The sequence below is a fragment of the Phyllostomus hastatus genome, unplaced genomic scaffold, assembly GCF_019186645.2.
Source record: "Phyllostomus hastatus isolate PE091 unplaced genomic scaffold, TTU_PhHast_1.1 phas_contig_210, whole genome shotgun sequence".
Taxonomy (NCBI): Eukaryota; Metazoa; Chordata; class Mammalia; order Chiroptera; family Phyllostomidae; genus Phyllostomus; species Phyllostomus hastatus.
Window position 1 is genome coordinate 21,093,221 of NW_025333737.1, and position 25,336 is coordinate 21,118,556.

The following is a 25,336-nucleotide window of genomic DNA, read 5'->3' on the forward strand; positions in this document are numbered from 1 at the left end:
CATTCCTCGGGAACTCAGCTGAGAATTCCTCCCCGGAGGGAAGTCCTGTCGGATCCCAGGCGGAACCAGATCACCCCTTGTCCATGCTCACAGCCTCCTGTGGCCAAGGTCACAACCCACCCATTTCCTGCCTTTTCCCTCACCAGGCTGTGAGTGCCTTGCAGGGAAAACAGCTCGGAGTTCCCCGCCTTTATTTAAATTGGTAAGCCAGTAAGCCCTGGACCGTGTTTCCTCCTCTGCAAAATCCTGGGGTTGGACGAAGTCGCTGGTGTGATCTGCAGACAGCCCACGTCACATGATTTATTGTATTTAAGCAAAAAATTTTAAATCAGAAACGTTTATACTAAAATCTGGATTTCTGTCTTTTGAGAACTCAGACATTTTGGCAGCCTTGGGTCCACAGCTGTGGAGGGGCCAATGAGCCCCTCTCTGCAGGTGGGGCCCGTGCTGGGCCCTCTTCTGCGGGCACCGGACTTGAGCCCTGCTCAGGACGCCTTCTCGGGCTGGGCTGCCAATCGGAGGCCGCGCCGACCCATGATTCCAACTGCTTTTCCTCCTGCTCTGTCCAGTTAACATCGCCACCATTTTTGTTTTCATTTTGATGAGACCCAGGGACTTTTTTGTTTTTTGTTTTAACTTTCTTTGCATTTTAAGGCAGTAACTGCAAGCCTACCCAGTTATTTCTGAAACAATCCACCACCAGATACAATTTAATCATCCTTAAAAATAATTTATGCCAGCCCTATAAAAAGCACTATCACTTTTAGGTTATACAGAGCACCCGCCCTCCTCTTTCTCAGCACTGAACTGGAAACAGCAAACTCCACTTTCAAAAGCACGTTTCAAAGGTAATCCAACTGAATACAGACTTCTTAAAAGCACATCAAATGCTCAAGCAAATCCTACCTATATATAACCATTTAAGCAATTTCAAATACATTTCTGTTGTGTAATTATGCAAGGACTTTGGTCATAAAACATGCTGCCACAAACTTCAGTGAAATCACCACAGATTACTATTTGTAAGGAAAATGCCCAGTGTAAGGGAGAGCTGTCATCAGCTTCTCAGTGGATTTCCATCTGGTCATTTCCCACCAGCCGGTTGACCCCAATCAGTCGGCACTTGGGTCCTTGGAAAAGCACCCAGCCCCAAAAAGGAAACTCAATTAGGATCTAGCTGGGCCTGAGCAGATTGGTTTGTAATGCTGGAGATTTTGAACTTGAAAGCAGAGGCCATTATGTTTCTGTATATCAGTGAAAAGGGACCATTATTTTCCTCTAGAAACTTGCTATTTTGCCTCTCTTCCCTACTGACAGAGTTTAGAATGGTGGTTCTCATCCCTGGCTGCACAGGAGAAACACCCAGAGGGTTTTGGGTTTTTTTTTAATGCCGAAGTCCGGACGCCATTGTAGACCAATGCGGTCAGACTTTCAGAGAGGACAGCCAGCTGCCATCAGAGTTTCAAAGTGCTCCAGCGATTCCAGTGCTCAGCTAGGGCTGAGAAACACGTGGCCGTTGAGAAGCAGTGGTTCCCAAAGTGTGGTCCCTGGATCAACAGTATCAGCATCACCTGGGAACTTGTTAGACATGCAGATTCTCAGCTCCACCCCAGACCTACTGAATCACAAATTCTGGGGGTAGGGCCCAGTACTCTCTAGTTTAACAAGCATTCCAGGTGATTCCAATAGGTGCTAAGGTTTGAGAACTACTTTAAAGCTCTGTGACCTGAGGCAAGTGTTTTCCCAGTTGAGGCTCGGTTTCTCCATCTGTGAAATGGGTATAATGAGGATTTCAAGGCAACAGTACACTGGGTACACTTAATATATTATCTAACACAAAATTGGCACTCAAGTAAAGGCTGATGACTGTTATCAAGGAGTGCATCCAGAAAGTCAACCCCCATTTGCCTTCCCTACCACGCCACGCCCCTACATCCTGGACCAAGTCTGTCCATCCTGCCCCAAGTCTGTCCATCCTGCCCCTTAATATCCCTTCCCCTCTTCTCTCCCTCCCACCACTGCCTTGGAGTCGAAGTTCTCAATGGTCCCACCGGAGCACAGTGTGGATTCTGCACACGGCCTGAGGAAAGGAATGAGTTGGCAAAGGAAGAAAGACAACAGGGTGCTGGGCAGGGGGCAGGGTGGCTCCCGAGGACCTGAGCCCACAGGATCACTCACTGAATTCAGAGCCACTTCGGAGGAAGAAGGTGAGTCACTGCTGTCAACTGTGCTGGTATTTTTTTCTCCCGGGACTTCATGCTGGATGACAAGGCTGGCCCTGTTCTTCTGAGACACGCCTCGAGACTGCAGAGCTCCTGTCCCTGCGGCGGAGTGAGCCCCGGAGCTTGCTGTGTTATTTGCTGGAGCTGAAAGGACCCTGGCAACCTAGTGAAAATGGCTCCTGACCTGTCCTCAGGGCTGCTGCCCAGGGCGTGGCCAGGGGCCTCAGCCCTGTAACAAGGCTCCCTCTGTTGATCCATGAAGCCGTGTTTTCAGGGGCATCCCCACATCTTCTCCTGGAAGGCCATCATCGCCCCTTGAGAGAAGCAGCCCCTCACTTGTCCTGCTTGGGTGACTGTTCCCAAATTGTCTCCCCAGGCAACAGTCATGTGACTGGAATAAAAAAGAAAAGAAAAGGAGATTGGGATCCAGAGGCTTGGTGACACAGCAAATGTGGCTTTATCGTCACCACACTTGTCCCAGCTCCAGTGGTTCACCAGGCACACTCCTGCCCTCGGGCCTCAGTGCTGACCATCGCACAATAAATACACCCGTTTGGGTGAAATGCCTGTACGGTTGCAGAGTGTGGCCTTGGTACTCAGACAGCTCTGAGTCCAAGTGCTAAATCCACGCTTTCCAGGCTGTGACCTTGGGCAGGTTCTGTAAACTTTCAGAACCTTGGTTTCCTCACTTGGTAAAGTGGGCATAATCAGGACTGGCTACTGAATTTGCAGCGCCCAGTATAAAATAGAAATGCAAGCTCCTGGCTGGTGTGGCTCAGTGGATTGAGCACTTGCCTGTGAACCAAAGGGTCGCCACTGTGATTCCTGCTCAGGGCACGTGCCTGGGTTGAGGGCCAGGTCCCCAGGAGGGAGTGTGCAAGAGACAACCACACATTGATGTTTCTCTCCCTCTCTTCCTCCCTCCCTCCCTTCCCCTCTGTCTAAAAATAAATAAATAAAATCTTCACAATAGAAATATGAGACTCCCTGTCAAAAATTTACTGAGAATTTCAAGGTGGCATTGAGCTGTGTGCAGGGCTCCTCCTGAGCACAGGTCCTGTGTAACCTCGTGGGTGTAGGCCTGTGAGTGACAGCTGGTCCTGGGTATACTCATAAACAGTATCTATTTCATTGAGTTGTTATAAAGACCAAATAGGATAAGGTATATGGAGTACCTTATGTAGTTCCTGGCACATAGTAGATACTTTAAAAAAAACTCACAGCCCTGGCTGGCATAGCTCAGTGGATTGAGCGCAGGCTGTGAACCAAAGTGTCACAGGTTCGATTCCCAGCCAGGGTACATGCCTGGGTTGCAGGCCATAACCCCCAGCAACCGCACATTGATGTTTCTCTCTCTCTCTATCTCCCTCCCTTCCCTCTCTAAAAATAAATAAAATCTTTAAAAAAAAACACACACATTTTCCTCCTTACATCTTACCTTCTTCACCCATCTGTTACTTTCTGGGCTGCCGTGGCTCTGGTCCTCACACTGAGGCTGGCCCTGCTGGAAACTAAAAGCAAAGCCCGCCCTCACCCACTGCTTGCCCTGGCCCTGCTGCGGCTACTGGCTGTTAGCTCTGCTGTTCCTGGGAAGTGGGGTGATGGTCCCCTGCCAAGGACCCTTTGCTACCTGGGTAGTTCAAGGGGAAGCTCTGGGAGGGGTGGGCTGGGCAGCAGGAGTGAGTGGAGGCCCAGCTGCGGCTGTGCAGCTGGCACTGAAGCTGTTCCCCTGGATGAATGAGGACCGTAGCAGGAGGGTCCTGCTGAGCTCCAGAGAGGCTGTCCCCCTCCCACGGAGTGAGTGAGCCCCATGCAGGGCCCATGGCTTGCTCCTCCCACCTCTCCAAGGGGACAAACAGAAAGGACAAGTATTTTTGGAACAGGAAAACATCACTTTCTATTGCTTCACTGTGTTCGCTCACTTCACTGACTCTGAAATAAACAGGCCTGGCTGAAGGAACTGGCCCTCTGGGAGCAGTGAGGTGAGAAGGGGCGGGGTGGGGGGTAGGGAGAAAACCAGAAACTGCCTGTCAGGCATCAGCCTGACTCCTGCGGGCTGTGGACCCCTCCTAACCAGCCTGGCCCGACCAAAGAGCCTGTGGCCCACTTCAGGTCACTGCAGAGCAGGAGAAGACGCTGAGCTTCTCGCACTCTGCACATGAGAATGCCAGCATGGGTGTGAGGGGCGGTGCAAGGTTGGGGGTGAGTGGGAGGGCCGTGGGGTTTTAAGCAACTTCAAACTATAAAACCCTATAGATTTACACAAAAGAAAAATTAGGGTTATATTTTCCAGTGGCCTCGCCCTGTGTCTCCTTTCAGATCTTTTTTTTTTTTAGTCAGTTATCCTGGTAAATAATGTAAGTCAATTTATGAAACGTTCACTTGTGCTTAGTCTTCCTGAAAGAGCGACGTCTGTCAGAGGGAGTGGTGTTCACACACGTGCATCTGTGTACGCGTGCGCACGTGTGCACACGTGGGTGTGTAAAACTTACAATAATGGAGCCTTGTCGAGATAGCACGTGGCCTCCCCGCCATGCCAGACAGCCTGGTGCAAGCCCTTTGATGGATCTTACCAGCCATGTGACCCTGCACGTGTTACTTGTCTTTCTGCTCTGCCTTCTTCTCTTTTCTACGTGGAGGCGTCGTGAAGCTGAGCGATAATGAATACTAGCAAGGTGCCTGACACAGGGAAATGGTTAATAGCAAATTTGCAAGGTTGTGGGAATTTGCAAGGTCCCTGGTGTATGAGAACTGCCCACAAAACGTCCACTAAAGGACTTGAGAATTTTAAATTAGGTATTCCACAGACAGACATTGTAACAGAGGGTCAACTCTTTTCCCTCCTTTCTCCCATCTGGCTCTCTCTTTCTTGGTGTAGTTGCCCCTCTCATTACCTCTGGGACAGAATGGTCAAATTGGGTCACTTGGGGGGCTGGAGGGTGATGAGGAAAGGCTGAGGTATGGCGGGCAGTGTGGAGGTTAATTTTATGGGACAGCGTGACTGGGCTAAGGGATGCCCAGAGAAGTGGTAGAACATAATTTCAGGTGTGTCCATGAAGGTGTTTCTAGAAGAGATTCGAATCGGTAGGCTGAGTAAAGACTGCCCTCCCCAGATGCAGGCGGGCATGACCCAGCCCCCTGGCGCATGAACAGAGAGGCAGAGGGAGAATGAGCACGCTGTCTGTCTGAGCAGGGGCGTGCGTCTTCTCCTGCCCTCGGACGCCGGAGCTCCCGGTCAGTTCCCAGACCTGCGCCCCCAGGCTGAATCACACCGCCAGCCCCCCTGGTCCCCCAGCCTGCAGACGGCAGACCCTACCTCACACGTGCCGGTTCCAGTAACAAACACCCTCTTCCATCTCTCTCTCCCTGTCCTGTCGGCTCTGCTCTCTGGGGAACCCTGACTGATGCAGGCAGTTCCCGAGACAAAGCCGCACCTCCGCGGAGTGTTCTCAGCTAGGGACATGGTGGGGCCCCAGGGGGCTTGCCCAGGCCTCAGGGACGCCCTGCTTGAACTTTGCCGTCTCTCCAGAATATGGCCTTCAGCTGGAAGGATGACAGCAGGTGGCATTCGCCTCCATTGCTAACACGGACCCCCTGCCCTCCTGTGCCGCTGAGAGTGGTGACCGGTTCGACCGCTGCAGGCGGCTGTTGGCCAGCATGTTCTGGAGCGGGACATCCTGCCCCATCCAAGGGAAATGGGGCAATGTGGCCACCAAAAGCACGTGCAAGAACCTTGTCTCAGTCCGTTTGGGCTGCTCTAACAGAAAGGCCATGGACTGAAGGGCTTATTAGTGACAGGAATTTGTTTCCCACAGTTCTGGAGGCTGGGAAGTCCAAGATCAAGGTTCTGACAGACTTGGGGTCTGGTGAGAACTGCTTCCTGTTTCATAGATAGCAGTCTTCTTGCTGTGGCCATAAGTGGTGGAAGGGGCAGGGGGTTTCTCTGGGGTCTCTTTGATAAGGACACTAGTGTCACTAATGAGGAATCCACCTCATCCTTCCCCAAGGCCGCACCTCCAAACACCATCACCATGGGGATTAGGTTTCAACACAGAATTTGGGGGTGGGCAGCGGATGCAAACATTCAGTCAATAGTAAATAGTCCTAACAGTTTATTCCTAATAGCTGCAAACTGAAAATAACCCAGATGCCCACCAGCAAGAGAATGGGTAAATAAATTGTGAGCATTCACATAATGGAATGCTACATTGCAATAAAAATAAACCACCGCTGCAGGCAAAGACAGGGACGAGCTCAGACATTATGTTCAATGAAAGGAGCCAGACACGAGAGAATACACACTGCACTGTCCCATTTATCTGAAACTCAAGAACAGGAAAACCGGCCCATGGTGACTGAAGTCATATGGTGATTACCTCTTGGTGGGTATTGACTTCCAGGGCACGAGAGAGAACGTTCCAGGTGCTGTCGAAAACCCGACCTGGGTGGTGGTTCCAGAGGTGCATACATATGTAAAAACCATCAGGTTGTACAAGTAGGATCAGTGCACTTCATGTATATTTGATTCGATGTGTATTATATCTCAATAAAAATGAAAAAATAATTATAATGCTTTACCAGATTGTACTGTCTGTGCGAGCCCCGAATGAATACATCCAGGAGCTGTCTTGGGAAAAGCACACATATTGCATTATTTTTGTGCTGAGGGCCTTAATTTTAAACATGTACACATTTGAAAGGCACCACAGCTGACATTTCTTTATGGTTTAATAAAGCCACGCTTAAAGAAAGGGCAAGGGTCTGTCAGAATCTCCGGGAGGCCCTGTCACGGACACAGCCCCGGGCCGAGCGAGGCCGAGCAGGGGGTGCCCGGACTCCCAGCGTGCGGCCTGAGGATGGGTAGGGTCCGCCTGAGCGGGCGCAGGGATGGGGCAGGGGGTGGCCTCAGGGTGCCAGTCCAGGCACGGAGCCCTGTCTGCCTCCTGTCTGGAGGGGAGCTGCAGCTGCCCGAGGCCTCCCAAAGCCCAGGGACACCGCTTCTTCTCGCGGCTTCCAGGGAGTCCTAAGGCACACTGCCCCGGCCGAGGGGGTTTTGCAACTGTGAAAACACAGCCTGGGAGAAGAGGCCCAGGGAGCTGGCAGATACCAGGAAAACGCCCTAAGCGGGAAGTCAGGGCTGACTTGCTGGGCGTGTGTCCTGTGCGGTCACACTCAGAAGGGCCCACAGTCAGTGAATACTCTGCTGTCATCATCTTGAAATTCTTGTTTTATTTTATTTATTTATTTTAGAGAGAGGGGAAGGGAGGGAGAGAGGGAGAGAAACCCTGATGTGAGCGAGAAGCATCTACTGGTTGCCTCTCACACACGCCCCCCAGTGGGGAACAAACCCTCAACCCAGGCATGTTCCCTGACCGGGAATCGAACCGGTGGCCTTTCATTCTGCAGGATGAGGCCCAACCAACTGAGTCATACCAATCAGGGCTTGACATTCTTAATAACTGTTGAACGGGTGGCCCCACATTTTCATTTTTCTTCGAAAACTTGATGGTTGGTCCTGGGAGTAGCAGAGCCCGGTGTTAACAGCCTCTCGTGGGAGTCGGGGCTCTAGTCCCAGGCTGGCCCCTTGCTGGCTGAACCCCGCGGGCAGACTGGCTGTCCACCCATCCGCAGTGCCTCAGCCCCCTGTCTCTGCCGGACACAGGCACTGCCCCGCACAGGTGTTAGGAGAATTCAGTCAGTCTCCAGCACTGGGCCTGGCACATTACAAGTGCTCAATACATTTTGTGATGAGCGCTAAGATGACTGAAGGAGGATTAATAAGGCAGCAGTCTTGCCGGGCCCCACCTCTGCAATGCCAGTCCCAAAGGCAGGAGCCAAAAAAAAGAAGCTTTAGGATGAACTCTTCCCAAATAGCAAATGTTCTCTCTTGGGCACCGGGTCTAACACCAGCTGCGTTATTACACCCCAGGAGACGTGCGTCCTCATCAAGTCACAACAGCCTGGTTCCAGCCTGCGGAGGGAGCAAGAAACAGCCTGAAATCCTGAAAGCGCCCACAGCACCAGGTCCGTTGCATCAAGTCCGTCACTGATTCGGGGGTTCACTGAAGCACGGCCAACAGGTGGTCATCTTGGGTCCTATATGTCGCTTCTGTAAATAGACTTTTGCTTAAAAAAAATCGGCTGACTTGGAAAAGCTGAAAGAAAGCTGTGAGAATACTTTTTCTCTATATCCCTTCCCACGAAACTGACAGGCCTGAGAATTCCAAGGACCTGCACTGTTCACACATCCATTAACCTCTTGCAGCCTGAGTTTCTCCCCGTATGTGGGCAGTCCACAGCGGAGATGAGCAATGCGGATGGATGCTGGAGTCAGGCTGCACGGGGTGCCACCGCTCTCTGGTCCTGTGGCCTGGGACCAGCCGCCCGGCCTCTCCATGCTTCCTCATCCGCAAGTGGGGAAAATAACGGCTCCTACCTCCCTGGGTTCTCATGAGGATGAAGCAAGATGATACGGGCGAAGTACGTAGGATGGTGCCGAGTGCACTGGAGTGCCCAGTGAGTGTTAGCCGCGGGTCATGAGCCCAGAGCACCCAGGCATGCAGGGTCACGGGGTGGTCACCGTAGCAGCTGTGGTTATGGGTATTTAGACTGCCCAGGACCTTAGGTCCTGTGACTGCAGGTCCCTTCTGAGGAAGCCTTCAGAAGGTAGAAGATCCACCACAGCCAGCAGTGATCGTTCAAGGTCGAGGGCTAACCTCCACCTAACTGAGATCTTTTCAACCTCCTGAGGGCAGCAGCCACGGAGCTCGGAGTCCTGTTCGTGTCAGAGCGGAAAAGCTGAATGCCGAGGTCCGAGAGCCTGCATTCCTCACTTACATATGAGGAGCCGAGGCTCAGAGGTGGCCAGTGACCTGCCAAGGTCACGGAAAAATAGGGGCTGCGCAGGGAAGGCAGCTCAGGGCTCACGCTTTTCCACAGTCCTGCTCTGCTCACTCCCTCCTCCAGCTCACTCGGCCAAACTTCTGGCTCCTCGCTCAGCCCTCCCCACCGCAGCATCTCCCCAGTGAGCTTTCTATCAGGTTATGGGCTCGTCTAATTCTCGGCCACATCCTGCCGAAGACCCATTTTTCTTACTGAATCAGGCCGCCATTAGGTCCTGAAAGCCCCATAAGTCTTCTATGGATGAGCAGATCCCTTAATCTATTATTCCACAGTCCTATTTATATATATTTATCCATATGGCTATATAAATAGGGCTCTGAGACATATACGTGGCAGGTTATTGCTGTAGCATAGCTGTTCTCCCCAAGAGGAAAACAAAAATGATGTATGGCCGAGGCTCTTCGCCATGCAGGAAGCTCCCGCCTGATTTATGAAGAGTTAGGTTGCAGCCACATGCTCTGAAGGTAGAGGATCTATTGCAAAGTTATCTAAGAGCAGGACACCCTCGGCCCCAGACACCACAAGGCCGTGGTGGTGCAGCAGGAGCTCAAGGGATCCCAGAGCAGTTGCTCAGAGGCACCTGCCCTGTCCCATGCTGTGAAGTGGGATTCCTTCGGTCGCAAGTTTAAGCCAAAGAAGGGACTTTGTTGTGAGGAGACTGGGTATCTTCAGGAACTTGAAGAGAGGAATGTGGCTGGAGCATCTGCATGTCTCATTCTCTCTCCCTCTCCTCCACCCCTCTCTCCACTCCCCATCTCTCTGTCTCCCCCCTCCGCCCCCCACACCTCTGCTTCTCCCTGTGTCTTGGCTCTATTTATCTCTCCCTCCAGAGGGGCACTCTCCATACAGAAGGAAACATGGCAGCCGACAGCTTCCAAGTTTTCCTCTTACGGCTTCCACTGACAGACGTGGTTCCACGTACAAAAAACCCTGGTATGGGAATCATGTGCCCTGCTCAGTCCAGGGTCGTGAGCAAGGGTCACGAGGCCAGAGCAGCTGCTGCAGGTGCCGCGGGAAGGGACTGGGTGCAGGAACCCGCTCCGTGCATCTGTTCCAGTCACGGTGTGGACTCCGACCAGGCACCTGACCTCCCCGGGCTCCTTCCATGTAAAACTGGACGAATGATGTGCTCCACAAAGGCAGAGATTTGTGACTGGTTTGCTCCCAGATGCATCCCCAGGGCCTAAGCCACGCCATCCACGTGGCTGTGCTCAATAAATATCTATTGAATAAATAAATGAGTGATAACTCCCTTGTATGATTGTTGGCAGGATTAACTGTGATAATAATAAGAGCTAACATTTTGAGATCACCTATGTACCAGGAACTGTTGTTAAGTATATGAGCGAATATATAAAGTGCATTTAGGACAGTGCCTGATGTGTGTGCACACACGTGAGAGAAAACTAGGGTCCCAGAAGTTAAAATGGCCCGAGGTCACACCGTCAATGGCAAGACCAGGAGGCAGATCTAGGGCTTTGCAAAACCACTGCGCTGCCTTCTCGTGCCTTGACTGACATTCCCTGGTCCAGCAGTTCCCAACCGTGGTGGAGAGAGTGGAGACGTGGATAAACCCGGGGCGTGGAGCGTGCGCCCGGACATGTGTATACGTCTTTGTAAATGCTTTACAGGCTGAACGCGTACGCTGATCCTGCATACACGTAGGGCCACTTCAAAACGTACGTCTTCCACGTCACTGCATTTAATGAAATACAAACTCACTGTAACCCATTACTGAACTCATAGCAGCCCACGCTCATGAGTCTTTTCTCAATTCTCTAATACCGCAAAAACATGTTTCTATGGGGGAGGTTGTGAAATTTAATTTTGAGTAAAATCACTTCAGTTAGGAGCCTGGGCTAGGTCTGCCTCCTCATGTCACGGATGAGGAAGGAGAGCCAGGTTGGGGGCAGGGGGCAGTGGCCTGGCCCAAGGCCACATACCAGAGAGATGGGGGACACCGCACCCTTCCATTCTGACCATCCCAAGTAGTGGTGACGCTGGGGTGCCACAGGGAGCCCCACTCTGCTGTGGAGGGGGGTGTAGTTCTTACAGAAGCAAGTTGGCATTTTCTAGTGAAGTCGAGGGTATGCACACCTGATCGGCCACCCAGCACGTGCACTTTTAGGGTTGTGCCCTAGAGAAGCAACAGACAGGTGAATAGGAGGCATATTCAAGATAGTCACTAAAACTATAAATCATGGAAAAGGCATCAATGACCATCAGGAAGAGAAGTGAGAGGCTGAAGCCTTCGGGGAATTTCAACCCAGCAGCCAGAAAGAATAATCCAGCTACATCGGTCCACAGGAAGAAATCTCACGATGGGAACTACGACACGCTCATCTTGTGGTGGGACCTCAGTCCTGCCCCCTCCAGACCTCAGTTTCTTCGTCTGCAAAATGGGCATTTGCGATCAGACCGGTGGTTTTCAAGTTGTGCTTGGCAAAGCCCCAGATATGCTTCACGGGTTCTCCAGAGATGTCAGCTTTCAAAAATATTTGAAACTCTTCTACAGCTGCGGAGACAAGTCCACTCCAGTGAGCTCTGTGGGAAACGTTAACCCTTCACACCCTGGCATGGCACGAGCTAGCTGGAACGCCCACCTCGCTCACAGCGAACAAAACTCCAACCGTGCTTCCCCCGCCTCTCTGGCTTCATGGGGGCGGGTCCTGAGACCACAAGGCAAGCAGCTGCTAAAATCCGCGGGCATTTTCAACTGCTTAGCTGAAGGCGTCAAGATTGTCTTCCATATTGGGTCACCAAGGCAAAAGAGTGATAGTTTGTATGTTTTGGAAGATGCTAATTGTCGACCATAATTTCAAAGGCATATTTGTTGTTTTTTAAACTGTACTTAGTAGTAATGCAATGAAACATTTTTAAGTAACCTTTTTCTTTTGGTGATGTTGCATTCACAGAAAAGTCATACAGGTAGTCCTGAGATTTCCTGGATACCCTCGACCCGGTTTTAGTTTGTCCTAACATCTGGCCCCTATGTCACCCCCTACGTCACCCCTACGTCACCAGGGTACGTCTGAGCAACCCTCGGGGCACCTTACTGCTACACAAGCTCCAGGCTGTATCCAGCTCTCACCGGTTCCTCCCCCAATGCCCTCTTCGTTCCAGCAGCCACTCGGGGTGCCGGGTTGCCTTGAGTCAAAATGGCATTTTCATCGGTCTCAATGCCCTCATGTAACAAGTCATGTGTTATAAATGTAAACCTATAGTTTTAGACTAATAACATATCTAGCGTATCTATGTTGCATAATGAAATTCCAGGAAGATTTCTCGGAGGGGGGGGTGGGGGAGGGAAGGGGAAGGAATCCAGTTTTTGAAACAGTTCTCGAACAAACTGGAGGAGCTGATCTCGGGCCCTGGTAACCCGGCCCGCACAAGGCTAGGTCCCGTCAGGGCTTGCTAAAGGGAGCTAGATGCCCTCAGCTCTCAGTGTGGGCGCCCCACAGCTGTTCTGGGGGGATTGGGATGCACTTGTCCGACACAAGGAGCCAGGGGCTCATTTGCTCATGCATTCTTTTGCCAAATATTTAAGCATCTGCCATGGGCCAGGCGCCCCAGGAGCTGAGAACACAGAGGAACAAAGCAGACAGATTACTGCCCTCATGGAGCTTACATTCTGGTGGGGAGACAAGGGCACATAAGAGAGAAAAGTAAACTGTATGAAAAAACAAAGTGAGAAAGGAGAAGATGAGAGGGTGGGGGCGCAATGTTAGAGAAGGAAGAAGACATCTGGGGGAAGAGTGTTCCAGGCAGAGGGAACAGCAAGTGCAAAGCCCCTGAGGTGGGCACGCCTGGGAGCTTGAGGAGCAGCCAGGGGGCCAGCGTGGCAGCAGGGGACTGACCAGGTAGGAGGCTGAGTGGGAGGAACATGAGGAGCTGATCACAAGAGAGCCCAGAGCCTCTGGGAAATAACAGCTGGAGACTCTGGGTCAGCGGCGGGGGCTGCGCACTCAGCGTGGGCGATTTCAGGTGAGCGTGAGCAGGTGTGCACCCTCGGCGAGGCCCGGATACCGCCCTGTTGGAGCAGGGCTGGCCTGGACAGTGCTCACTGGCCTCCGGGGCCTCTCCTGACCCAGCTCCCTGAGGAGCCACAGACACAAGGAAGGCGTGTTGGTCTGCCTCGTGTGTCCAGGCTGCCCGTGCGCAGGGGGCGCCGAGGGCAGAGTGAGGCAGGAGCCTGGCCAGGTCAGCCTGACCTGGCAGCAGGTGCCCAACTCGCTGACCCGCAGAGAGATGAACCCTGCAGCCCTTGGGGCTCTTGAGAAAGAGGAGAAACCTGGGTGGAAAGAAGCACTTCTCGCCCTTCATAGCACAGGGGGACTTGGAGATGGTTTCATCCGAATGGTGAACCCAAATGTCCTAGGGCAGGTGGATGCATGAACAGAGTGTGGTCCATCGTTTGATGCGTCTCAGCGATGTACGGGAAAGAACTACTGACACAGGCAACATAGCCCCAAAGGTCGCTGCGTGAGAGGAGCCAGTCAGAAAGCACACACTATGCGATCCCATTGCTATGGTCCCAGAAGACAAACGTGTCATCAGTCTCGGCGCCCTCATTCAACAAGACTGATCTCCAGTGACGGAAGGCAGACCCTTGCTTGCCTGGGGAGGGTGGTGAGGAGGGGGTGGGGCAGGGCACCTCGCAAAGGGGTCAACTAAACTTTTGGGGGCCATGAACATGTTCATGACCCTGACCGAGGTCCTGAGTTCACAGGTGTGTTTATACATCAAGAGGTGTCCAGTTACGTGCTTTACATATGCACAGGCTACTGTATGCCCATTATATCTCAGTAAAGTAAAAAATGCAAATAAACATTCCACACGAAAGATGGAATGAGAAAAATAAAAAAAAGATGGGACTTCATTTTGTTTTCTTGTGTTTTTTTTTTAATTTTTTTAAATTTATTTTTAGAGAGGGAAGGGAGGGGGAGAGAGAGAGAGAGAGAGAGAGAGAGAAACATCAATGTACGGTTGCTGGGGGTTATGGCCTGCAACCCAGGCATGTACCCTGGCTGGGAATCGAACCTGGGACACTTTTGGTTCCCAGCCTGCGCTCAATCCACTGAGCTACGCCAGCCAGGGCTTTTTTTGTGTTTTTTTAATCCTCACCTGAGGATATGATTGACCATTGATTTGAGAGAGAGAAACATCTATCAGTTGCCTCGCACACGTGAGCTAACCCTCAACCTCTGGTGTGTGGGACGACGCTCCAGCCCACTGAGCAACTCGGCCAGGGCATGACTTTATTCAGTACCCCAAGATTTCATTGGTGTTGTATTTTGTGAATATAGTATATAGATCTATATAGTTAAAATATGGTTACTCTATATTTTATGTACATTATCATCACATACATGATTATACACTACAATATAATTGTGTTTTTATATTTTTGTATTTTCTCTAATACGATTTTATATCGTTATAAGTAGACCTTATATAACATGCATGTTTGTCATATACGATTTTGCATTTATCTACTTTTTACACTATAAGTGCACCTGTGTGTTTGTGTGTGTGCACGGGTGTGGGTTTATGTAGAGACCCCAGGTGTCAGCTGGAGTCTCTTGGCTCCCAGTCCTGGGGTAGCACTGATTCGAGCCCCCATCCCACACAGGTCAAAGCTCTGGCCAAGATCCCTCTAAATCCCCAACACTCTGATGTTCCAGAGTTCCAGCCTCCCCCGAACCCTGCCTCCTGGGCGTGGCGTAATCTGCACCCTGGCATCATCCGTTCACAAGTGAAACACACGCCTCTCCCCTCCCCACCCCACCAGCAATCTCAAATACAAGGCCAATGCCTAAAACCCAAATTTTCCGTGAACCCTGGGGAGCCAAAGCAGCACCTCACAGCAAACAGCTGAGTTATTCCTGGGGCCGCCTGTGCCTACCCCCTCCCTGGCTCCTCCCCTTCCCACCCCCTCCTCTCAGTCCCCTCCCTGTAGGACCACCTTCCCCTGCCCCAGATTCTTCTCTTCAGGGGAGGGCGATTCTGCCTGCCCAGCACCTCGTCTCTCCGACTCTCAAAATGCTCTGCAGAACAAAAGGCCGGCAGAGACCCGGCGTGGGGGGGGGGGGGGCACTGACAGCTCTTTTCTCCTGCCTCCTGCACATACACACGGGCTTGTAACTTCCCGGGCACGTGTACCCGTGTGCACATGCACACGTACTTACACAGTAAAGAACGAACTGAACCAGAAGGCCAACCCAAACGCAGCGCCCGGGAACTGGCCAGCCCCCCTCCTCTCGCCCCTCGCCCACGTGTGCAGGGCCCTCCAACTCCTGCTGCTCCCCCTCACTCTCTGAAGTGTCTTTCCTTCCTGCTCTAAACTGTTGCTCTGTGTCCCTGCTCTCTCCCTCTGGGGGCTGCATTTCCTGAGTAAGTAGCAAGCCAGACAGTTGAAAGGCTGAATAAACAGTCGGCAGAAATTAACTTGAACGTTCAGAGAGAAGAACAAAGACTGGGGACGTGAGCTGGGGAGGGAATGTAATTGCCAGAGAGGAGCCGCCCGGCGCCAGGCTGCAGGAGACACGAAGCAGGGATGTTGACGGCGGCGGAGAGGGGCAGGTGCGATGCTGGTTTGATAAGTAGGAGGGCGAGAATTCTGCTGGAAGGAAGACGCTGAGGGAGCAGGGAACAGGGAATTGGCATGGGGGAAGACAGGTGGGCTAGGTGTCCTGAAGGCAGCCAGCCGAGGTCATGTCTGGACCTGGGGGGGGGGGGGGGCCCAGCCCCGCCCCGCCCCGCCCCGCCCCGCCCCTGAGCCCAGCTCGGGAGGCAAGGGCCTTGAGGAGCAGGGGCCTGGGCAGCAGGGGTGCAGGTGGAGGGGTCACCTTGGAGCCTCCGTGGTGGTTCCATGGGGTGAGTGGAAGGAGACCAGCAGTTTGGTCTTCAATATGGAGCAAGTGATGGGACCCCTGGATCCAGAAGCAGGAGGGGGATGCCACCTGGAAGAACCCACAGAAGCAGACAGAGATGGCCGTCTGAGAGACTTCCACAGGGAGACATTCAGCACATCTTCTCATCCTCACGCCTACGCCATGTAGCAGCCGAAAGGGCGTAAGTAAACAAAACACTTAGCAAGCACACTTGTCCTGGGTGCCAGAAACTTCACGTTCGGCACCCACAATTTGTGGCACTATTGCTACTGACCCAGTTTACAGATGAGCAGACCGAGGCCCTGAGATCGCATAGCTCCCGGCTGGTGTGCCAAGCCAGGGGCATCCCACACGTGTTCAGCCTTTGCGAGTAGGGAGCTTCCAGTCCTAGGGGCAGACACTTGCGGTCAGGTATGTCCTGTTCCAAGGTCTGAAACCAGGCCGGATATGGCCTTTTCTCCCTATGACCTCATGCCCGTCCTGCCAGACCCAGCCTGGGCCCACCAGAGACTAAGACGGGGTGTCTACTCCGTGTCCTGGGCCTCCTTGGGCCACGGGGGTGAGGCACCTGTCAACAGCTCTGCACGCACTGTCTCATTCAACCTCCTCCAACTCTCCCAGAATGCAGCTCTGGCTGGCTTAAGGGGCATATAAGTAAGGAAGGTGTGAGAAGTCAGAAAACCAAAGATGAGGAAATAGTCACGGAATGAACTTGTGGGCATTTCCTCCACTGTGAACTGAGTCCCCACTGACCAGATATTTTTGAGGGCCTACGATGCTTCCTATGCTAGACTTACAGAAATTAAAAATCAAAACAAAAAAACCCCCACAGAAATAAAAACATATGCCTTGTTCCCAAGGGGCTCACAACACCAGGAGGTGATGTCACAGCAAGAGGACACTAGGTGTGCTCTAGGGACAGGCAGGCTGCCACCACACAGCGGGCAGGCTGGAGGAGGGGACCTCGCCCTGTCAAGGGAGAAGGAAGAACGGGCAGTGCAGATGGCCGGCCCTCGAGGAGGCTCCGAGGTTAGAGACCTGAGTCGTTCTGCCCTTGGACCGAGCGGCAGGGAAGGTGGAGGGTGGGGGTGAGCAGGAGGCTCTGAAGGCCCAGGGGGCTCTAAGGCCTTTCAGGATGGCACCAGGGGTCTCCCCTGAGGGCTGTGAGAATGGCTGGTGCCCGCATCCAACCTGGAAATGACACAAAAGAAACCCCAGGAGGGTTTCCTTCCCTGAAAGAATGCAAGAGCCGGCCCAGGACCTTGGGCCATCTCCTCCGGCCAGTGTTTGGGGATCAGACCACAGGCACCATCACCTTCTGCAGGGCGACTGGGCCAGGCCCCTTTCGGACGCCCCAGGAAACCACAGGAGGGAGGCACAGCGGTCCTGATGCTAGGTCGCTCCGCGCGTTCCCTGCGCTCTCGGGTCGGTGGACGTGCCATAAATATTCATGGTTGGAAAAACAAGGTGAGGTCCCGCCATGCTCCTGGAAGAAACTGTGGAAGGCACCTGACTTTCGTCCTCCTGCCTTTAAATGCTAAGTCAAAGCCAAGAAGGACTACACCTTCTAAAACCCCAGCTTCCTTAATTTGTTTAACAAAAGACATGTCCATGCTCTGTGGCCTCTTAATTTCTGTAGATGTTAAAGTGCAGAGAATTAAGGAATCAATGGGCAATTAAGGAGGCACCGGCAGGTTCTGGCCAAGAGCGTATTATTTATTTATTCAGCCAGCCATGCTCATTTTTAAAGCGTTAACTTTCCATTTTGTTTCTGACATCAAAAATAAATCAAACTAAACTGTACACGTCATAGCAGAAAAAATTATTTGCATGATGCATTGCCCCTCTGAAGGCTCAGTAGCCACCTGCAAAAGGAATTTTTGTCAGGAAAAAAAAAATTAAAAGACGCGAGTTCATTCTGGCACTGGCCTCCCCTTAGCATACAGACAGGATTCGAAAGATAGAAATAAGGTTTTACTTCACTGGTGACTTTTCCACCTCGTCTCAAGCTTCTTTTCGATTTCTGAGCACCCATTTTCCTGGACTGTACTGAGAAGTTCGCCAGATTTTAGTCCATTAACACAGTGCTGCTTTGGTGAAATTTCAGAACGTGCAGAAATGAGCAGCTACCTGGGCCCACCTGCCAGCCCACAGGTCCTGCAGAGCTCAGCCAGGCTCTGGTTCCTGCCCCTCCCGGTCGGGGGCCTTTCCCCTTAAAGTGGGGGGTTCCCAGTGACCCCCTTTCCCCACTGTCCGGCCGACACCATTTGACATCCCTTACCTAAAAGGAAAAGTACAGCCCTGGCCGGTGTGGCTCAGTTGGTTGGAGCGTCATCCCAGCAAAGCAAAACGTGGCCCGTTTGGTTCCGGGTCATGGCACAGGCCTGGGTTGCAAGGCTGGTCCCCAGTCCCGGCACATTCAAGAGGAAACAGATTGATATTTGTCTCTCACATCCATGTTTCGCTCCCTCTCTTTCTCCCTCCCTTCCCCTCTCTTTAAAACGAAATGAAATCTTTAAATAAATAATAAAAAAGAAAAGTACGAAATCAATACCCAGTCTCTTGTCCCTTAACTGCTCCCAGATTTGTAACTGCTCCAGGATATGAGCGAGTTCTGCCCAAACGTGGACAGTTCGGAACTGCTCGGTGCTCTCCCACCCCGACTCCGCCCCCGCCCCCTCCAGCAAGGCCTCGGTCCTACACGCCCCACTCCCACTTACCCAAGCTTCCCCAAGGCAGATCCTGGGCCGGTGATTCTCAGAATTCAGTGTGTATCAGTACCACCTGGTGGTGTGTAAAAACAGTTTCTGATTCAGTGGGTTTGGGGTACGCCCGAGACCTCGCATTTCTCGTAAGTTCTGAGAATGAGACCCACTGTTCTAAGGCAACCGCGGTAAAGGGGGAACACTTCCAGGAACTTGTGCTGTGGCGCCATCTAGTGGTTTGAGGACTTCATGGCTTGTGTGGAGTGCGTTTGGTTTTCATCTGAATTTTTTTTAGGTAAGCTTTTTATTGAAATTAAATGAACTTTTTACCTTTTGAACAACCACAGGAGAGGACTGAGGCTGGAGGACGAGTCTTTTGTCTCCAGAAACTCGACACAGTACAAACGGACGGTGTTGTTTGTCCTCCAGGTACTTCTCACGGAGGCACAACCACCCTCACACACCAGCAGACCGCGGAGCAGCCAGGCCGGTTCACACAGCAATTGAACACCAGTTTAACCCCAGACTTGGTCCTGAACACTCCAGGCAGCTGAGTCAATGCAGGAAATGAGAGTTCCATCAACCTATCTGTTTAAGTGGAAAATCAAATCACCCCAAGTTGTTGACGCAGTGAATCTCAAATTTCAGAGGGGCGCAGGTTTAGCTGGGGGCTTGTGGGAAATGCAGACTCCCAGTCCCATCCTTAAGGGTTTAGGGGAGGGCGTAGCCCTTTGCATTTTTTAAGTATGTTTTATTGTTATTACGGTTGTCCCAATTTTCCCCCTTTGCCCCCCTCTGCCCCATACCTGCCTTCACTCTAGCAATAGCCCTCCTTAGTTCACATCCATGGGTCGTACATAAAAAGTTCTTTGGCTTCTCTATTTCCTGCACTATTCTTAGCTGCCCCCTGTCTATTTTGCACCTACCGTTTATGCTTCTTACTCCTTGCACTTCCCCCCCCATTCTCCCCCCACCCCTCCCAGCTGATAACCTTCTGTATGATTTCCATTGCGTTTTTGACAAGCACTGCAGGTAAACTCTGAAGCAAATGACCTGAGCCCCCCAATTGGGGAAACTCGCTGATGCATTCCCCTTGCCCAGCACTGTCCCACAGAAGTGACACCAGCCACACGAGTGATTTGCCCTTTAAGAAAAGAAGCACGTGTGACTGCATTTCACTTAACCCGCTGCTTTGACCAGTGCCCACCTCACCATGCAGCACAGCTCACCAGGTGGGGCACAATCCATCAAAATTGGGTAATGACAGGCAGGTCCTAGGATCCACATTTCAGCCTCATTTATTTGCTGAGCTCTTTCCACCAGGCCCCAGGCTACATGCTTTACGTGTTTTATGCCAGTTCAGCTTCATGCCAAGCCTGTTATACTCTCAGGACAGAGAGGATGCTGTGAACTGACCACTACCCCATCCACATGGCCCGGAGGGCACAGCAGGAAGGAATGGGGCAAGAGTCTGAGCCTGGCTTCTGCAGGAGGAAAGGGCTCCAGCAGGGGAGTGGCTTGAGGCTGGCACCCCATCAACAGGGACAACGGGAACGAGAACTTAACACTGAAGCAGATTCAGGGTGACGGTAGGACCTGCCCTGGAGCCACACATCTGGTTGGATGGGCCCCGCTGGTGGTAAGCGACAGGCACAGCTTAGGGACTGAACGGAAGGCAACTAGAGAGCCTTGGCAGGACTCAGGTGGCCTCGGCAGGGCAGCCGGGCAGCAAGTGTTAGAGCCATCTCTGTGCCAGGATCCTCCTTCCCAGCAGCACATCAGAGTCACCTGGTGAGGCTTTTAACATCTCAATATGCAAATAACTACTGGAGCTGAACATACTCCTACCCTGTGGCCCAGCAGTCCCTCCCAGGTGCAGGCCCAAGAGAAATGAAACAAAAAACAAATCCACCGAAAACACGAGAGTGAATCACAGCAGCTTTATTCATTATGGCACCAACTGGAAACCCGAACGAACATCAGAGGATGGGTAAATAAGCTGCAGTGTGTTCATACAGCGGGACACGCGAACCCAGACACCGTGGTGAGTGCCAGCAGCATGCGTCCTGTGGGCGACTCCATTCACGTGACATTCATTCCCTTACAGGCTGAACAGGTCTTAGGTGATAAGAGAATGCGGGTTCCCTGGGGAGCGGGTATCAAGGAGAACAGGGCACGAGAGGAGTCCTGGGGTCCAGGAAACATTCCTCTGTCTTTACCTGCTGATGGTCACCCAGGCCCATGTGTGTAAAAATGTACCCTGTTCGACACTCGAGATTCGTGCACGAGGGTAACTAATACTTTTTAAAAACTACAGTCCAACCTCGGTTCTCGAATGTCTCCCCTCTCTAACAATTAGGTTCTCGACCAAGTTGTTCACGGAAGAAAATGTCTCAGGTGTCGAACTTTGGTTCTCCTCGTGACAACCCTTTCAGGCTGAAAGCTGTATGATCAGGCACGAGTCTGTCAGGTGGCAAAGGAAAGTCCCTTTTTGAACAGATCACTTCCCCCACAGCCTCCTGGAAGAGATTAGGTTCAAGAACTGAGGTCCTGCTGCCTATTTCAATGCCAGGGCTGCAGCCCGGACCGATGAAACTTGCGTGTCTGAGAATGCATCCCAGGCACTGGTAGTTTCAGAAGCAATTCCAACATGCAGCCAGCGTGGGTCGCTCCTGCTCTGCACACACACATCACCAGGGTGTCTAATTAAACTAAGGATGTGGGTTCAGTAGGGTGGGGCTGCAGAGAGAAAGGTCAGTGGCAGAGGCAGAGCTCCCGCCTCCCGCCAAACCAGGGAGGCGGAGAAACCCACCCCAGCTCTGGAAGGAGGCATCCGCCCTCTGGTGTCTTCCACGGCTTCTCAAATGCCATCTGTCCCCACGAGATGTTGATGGGGCCTATTTCTAGTGACAGACAGCCAAGACCTCTACTAGATAATTTGCAACGTTTGTAAAAATACGAAAGAAGTCAGCCTCATTACAGGAATCTTCCTGGAAGGCCCTTATTTACGTAACAGATCAGCCTGAAGTCAGATCTGGCAAACCTCAGCGCTCATCTCAGTAACGCCCAGGTTTCACAGGTGGGGGTATGAGAGCAGAGAGGGCAGGGAATCTGTCCCATGCCCCACGGCCGGAACTCTTGAGTCCTCCGAGGAAGAGTCTGGGACTGGGCACTGCACCGTCGATCAGGACAGGCCAGTGCAGGCCAGCGCAGGCCAGGCCTCGCTGACTACTTGCTGCTTCCTGTGCCACGTGCCACCAGTGGGCTGCACCTCTGCTCCACGGCCTTCTGCTGGGGCCCAGGTGCATGGGCCGGGCTCCTCTGGGAAGCGGCTGATGCTGGGCCACAGGGAGGGCAAGCGAGCCGTTCAAGATTAATGTCACCATTAAAAGACCCTTGAGGCAGAGGTGTATGTGAGAAGTCTAGAACTCTGGATTGTATTCTAGGTGTTCCAACAAAACCCAGGAGACAGAGGACATGTGCATGCCCTTGTAGGAAAAAGGGCAGAAATCTGACATTCTGCTGAGTTCCTTAATGTTTAGGGAGGAAGGATGCCTTAAATACTCAACATTGAGAGAAATATAAATCCCAATTATCAGTGGATAACTGATATCCACCAATAACAAATAAGATGTTGAAAGGAAAATGAACTAAATGGTAAATAATATTGTAATAGTGATCATAATTAACAAGTTAAATTCACCTATTGACTTCATAGATTTCACTCAAAAAATAATTTTAGTGATGTGTTTATAAGCCACTCACCTACAGTGACAGAGAAAAAGGATATAAAATTCAAAACAAAAAGTGCCAAACAGGATACCAAAACTATTTTAATGTTGATGAGGAAATACCTTCCACGAGCTTTTTCAAACTAGGCAACGTAACTGAAATTTATGAGAGTAGTTCAGAGAAACCAGAAACCATGACAATAGCAGAATCATTTAATGTGGTTTTCTTAGAAATGAACAAACACAGGCAAAAAAAAAAAAAAAAAAAAGAGGGTGGAGGGAGAGGGCCCCAAACAATAAATTTGAGTAATTTACAAGCCCGATTTCACAGATTACATAGAACTTTATAACAAACCAACAGCATGCATTATTTCCAGGTGTCATAACATTCGCCACGATCACCTCCCCCGAACCATTCTGAAATGCGTCTGCCAGACGTGCTGAGGAACCCAGCATCCCCTGAGCGAAGTAAGGGTCACATGGGAGGCCGTCCTTGTGTGGTGGCAATCGAAGAAGCAGCCCATCCTGCACCGTCCCGTAGGGTTGCCCTCAGCCACCTGTGACTGCTGAGCTTTGGAGCTGTGGTTAGTCCAGCCAGACAGGCTGGAGGTGGAAAATATACACCCTGATTTCAAAGACTGAGTGAAATAGCTCATTGATACTTTCAATGTCCATTACATACAGAAGTGAGATACTGGGTTAAACTATTACTAGTTTCACCTGATTCTTTTTCCTTTGTATTGTGGCTCCTAGAAAAATTTAAATTACCTTTTTGGGGCTCACAGAGTTCCATTGCACAGTGCAATGCTGGTCTAGAAACAGACCCAGATTCTGTTTTCCTGCCCGTATCCTTTCAGACCTTTTCCAGCAGAGACCACGTTTTCCTTTAGATCAGCATAGGTCAAAAATGTTCACCCTTTTGGCCTAGATGACACAGGGTCCCCTAATTTTGTTTCCATTGCTTAAATTTTAACTTTTCATATGAGCAAAATGAGTGATCGCCCGTGTAGTGCGTTTTCCCTCTAAGTTTCAAGCGTTCCTAGGGCCCATCGCTTGGTTGCTGTGGCGTTCACCTGGGGAGGTGAAACAAGGAACACTCACCCTCTTGCTGCTTCGGGGGAGATAGGGTTAAGAGAACCCGCCATGGTCGAAGGCTGGCTTTGAATCTCGGTTCTGCTGCTTCCAAAACCCACTTCCTAACGTCAGCTCCTTCCCCCTTCAGGGTCAGTCCCTATGCCCCACTGGGTGGTTGTGGGGATCAATTACTTCCTGTGAAACACCAGTGTCCAACACAGCACTCCCCAACTCTGGGTGCTGATGGCTTTATCCGATGCCCGTGACGGTCAGACACACCTCTAAGCGGCATAACTGAGGCTGTCCAGGGTGCAGCAGAACCCCAGAACCCCCCTCCATGCGGACACCCTACTGGAATCAGCCACCCCTTCCATTTCTAGTGGGCCCCGAGGACCAGAGGGGAGGTCGACACACGCACCTGCAGTGAGAACAGGTGGGAAACTCTAGCCACCTCCCTCCAGCACCTCGGCAGATTACCAAATCTCTCTCTGGCACTGGCTTTCCCGTGAGTTTTCAAACTCACACTTAAGCTGTCCTCCAGGTGCCCCACAATTCATTCAGAGGTCTAAAACATACTTGCTGGACCAGCGGAGCTGGACCTCTATAAATTTGCTCCTCTGTAAGTGCAACAAGTTCACTTGGCAAAATGGTCAAAATCAACTTTTCCAGAACCTAGAAATGAAAGGCCCACGACCATCTGATGTGCTGTTCAGAGGACACGTCTTCACCAACTTGCAGCGTGTCGAATGGCCATCCCTGAAGGCTCAGCCGAGGGAACCTGAGACACACAAGCAGCCTACCCACCTCCTTTTCCCCTCTGTGCCCCCCCAGCTCTCCATCTGGGGGGCTCTGTCCAAGGATGCCGACCCTTGCTAGTCTGTCTGGGCCATCCTGGCTTTGGTCTCTGCTTGTCCACCTCCCCTTCCTCCTCCCTGCACCAGAATTGTGTGATTCCCTCCATCAGAATCCCTCAATGGCCCCCGAAGACAGTCTGGGTCTGCACACCAGGCTTTGTGAGCTCTCCCCAAACTAGCTCGAAGGCTCCCGTACATGCCTTCTGCTCCGGTGATGAAAGGTGCACAGGAAAGGCTGAGACCTGGATGTAGCATGTCTTGGCCAAAGTCACACCCAGTTACCGGGGCACTTGGGCTACCAGCAACAACACCTGCAGGAGAGCTCGCATGGGCAACTCCGTGCAAGCAGGGCATGGGCCCGCCGTTTCACCCACAGCCTCGTGTGGTCGGCACCATTCATCATTTGTTCCTGCAGATGAGGGAAGCTGACACTCTCGACCACTGGCTAGCTGCAGTTCTGTGGGAGGGTTCCTTCTGTGTGAAGGACCCTGGGGCTGTCTCAGTACTCTAGAGACCCCCAGAAGCCAGGACTAAAGGGCCTGAGCCTGCCTGTGAGAGGAGGACCTGGCAAGTCCAGACCTACTACCTGCCTTCACCATGTTATGTGCAGAGTTTGTATCATTCTTACCAAAGCACTTCATAGGTCTATTAAAAATGCACAGCCACAGAATTTTGGAAACCAGAGCTTTATATTCGAGCCTGGCTATTTGAGACCTTCTCTGAGGAAGCCGAGGACGCTTGCTGCCACTTTATGGGGCCTGGAGGGGAAAGGGCCAGATGGAAATCTCTGGCTCCCCCATCGTCCAAGAGCCACGGGCCTCCAGCCCAGCACACTCACCACCACCTCTTAGCTGCCCAACCCTTCTCACCAAGGAGCAGACACACTCCGAGCTGCTGGGTATACACCTCAAGGTTTACACAGGCTTAAGTGGCTTATTTTAAATTGCACAGCAC

General features: G+C 51.8%; 2 long non-coding RNA genes across 3 annotated transcripts in view; one reads left to right on the forward strand and one right to left on the reverse strand.

Annotated features, from left to right (window-relative positions):
* Positions 1–3,766, reverse strand: part of LOC123817544 — a 35,982-nt gene extending 32,216 nt beyond the window's left edge. For both annotated transcript variants that reach the window (XR_006785451.1, XR_006785452.1), the window contains exons 1-2: positions 3,661–3,766; positions 2,179–2,613 (exon numbers count right to left, since the gene is read on the reverse strand). This is a non-coding gene — a long non-coding RNA (uncharacterized LOC123817544). The remainder of the gene's footprint in view (positions 1–2,178; positions 2,614–3,660) is intronic.
* Positions 3,767–4,164: 398 nt separating this feature from the next.
* LOC123817761 lies at positions 4,165–10,125 on the forward strand. Its single transcript, XR_006785486.1, has 3 exons — positions 4,165–4,204; positions 8,152–8,246; positions 9,956–10,125. It is a non-coding gene; the product is annotated as an uncharacterized LOC123817761 (long non-coding RNA).
* The last annotated feature ends 15,211 nt before the right edge of the window (positions 10,126–25,336 follow it).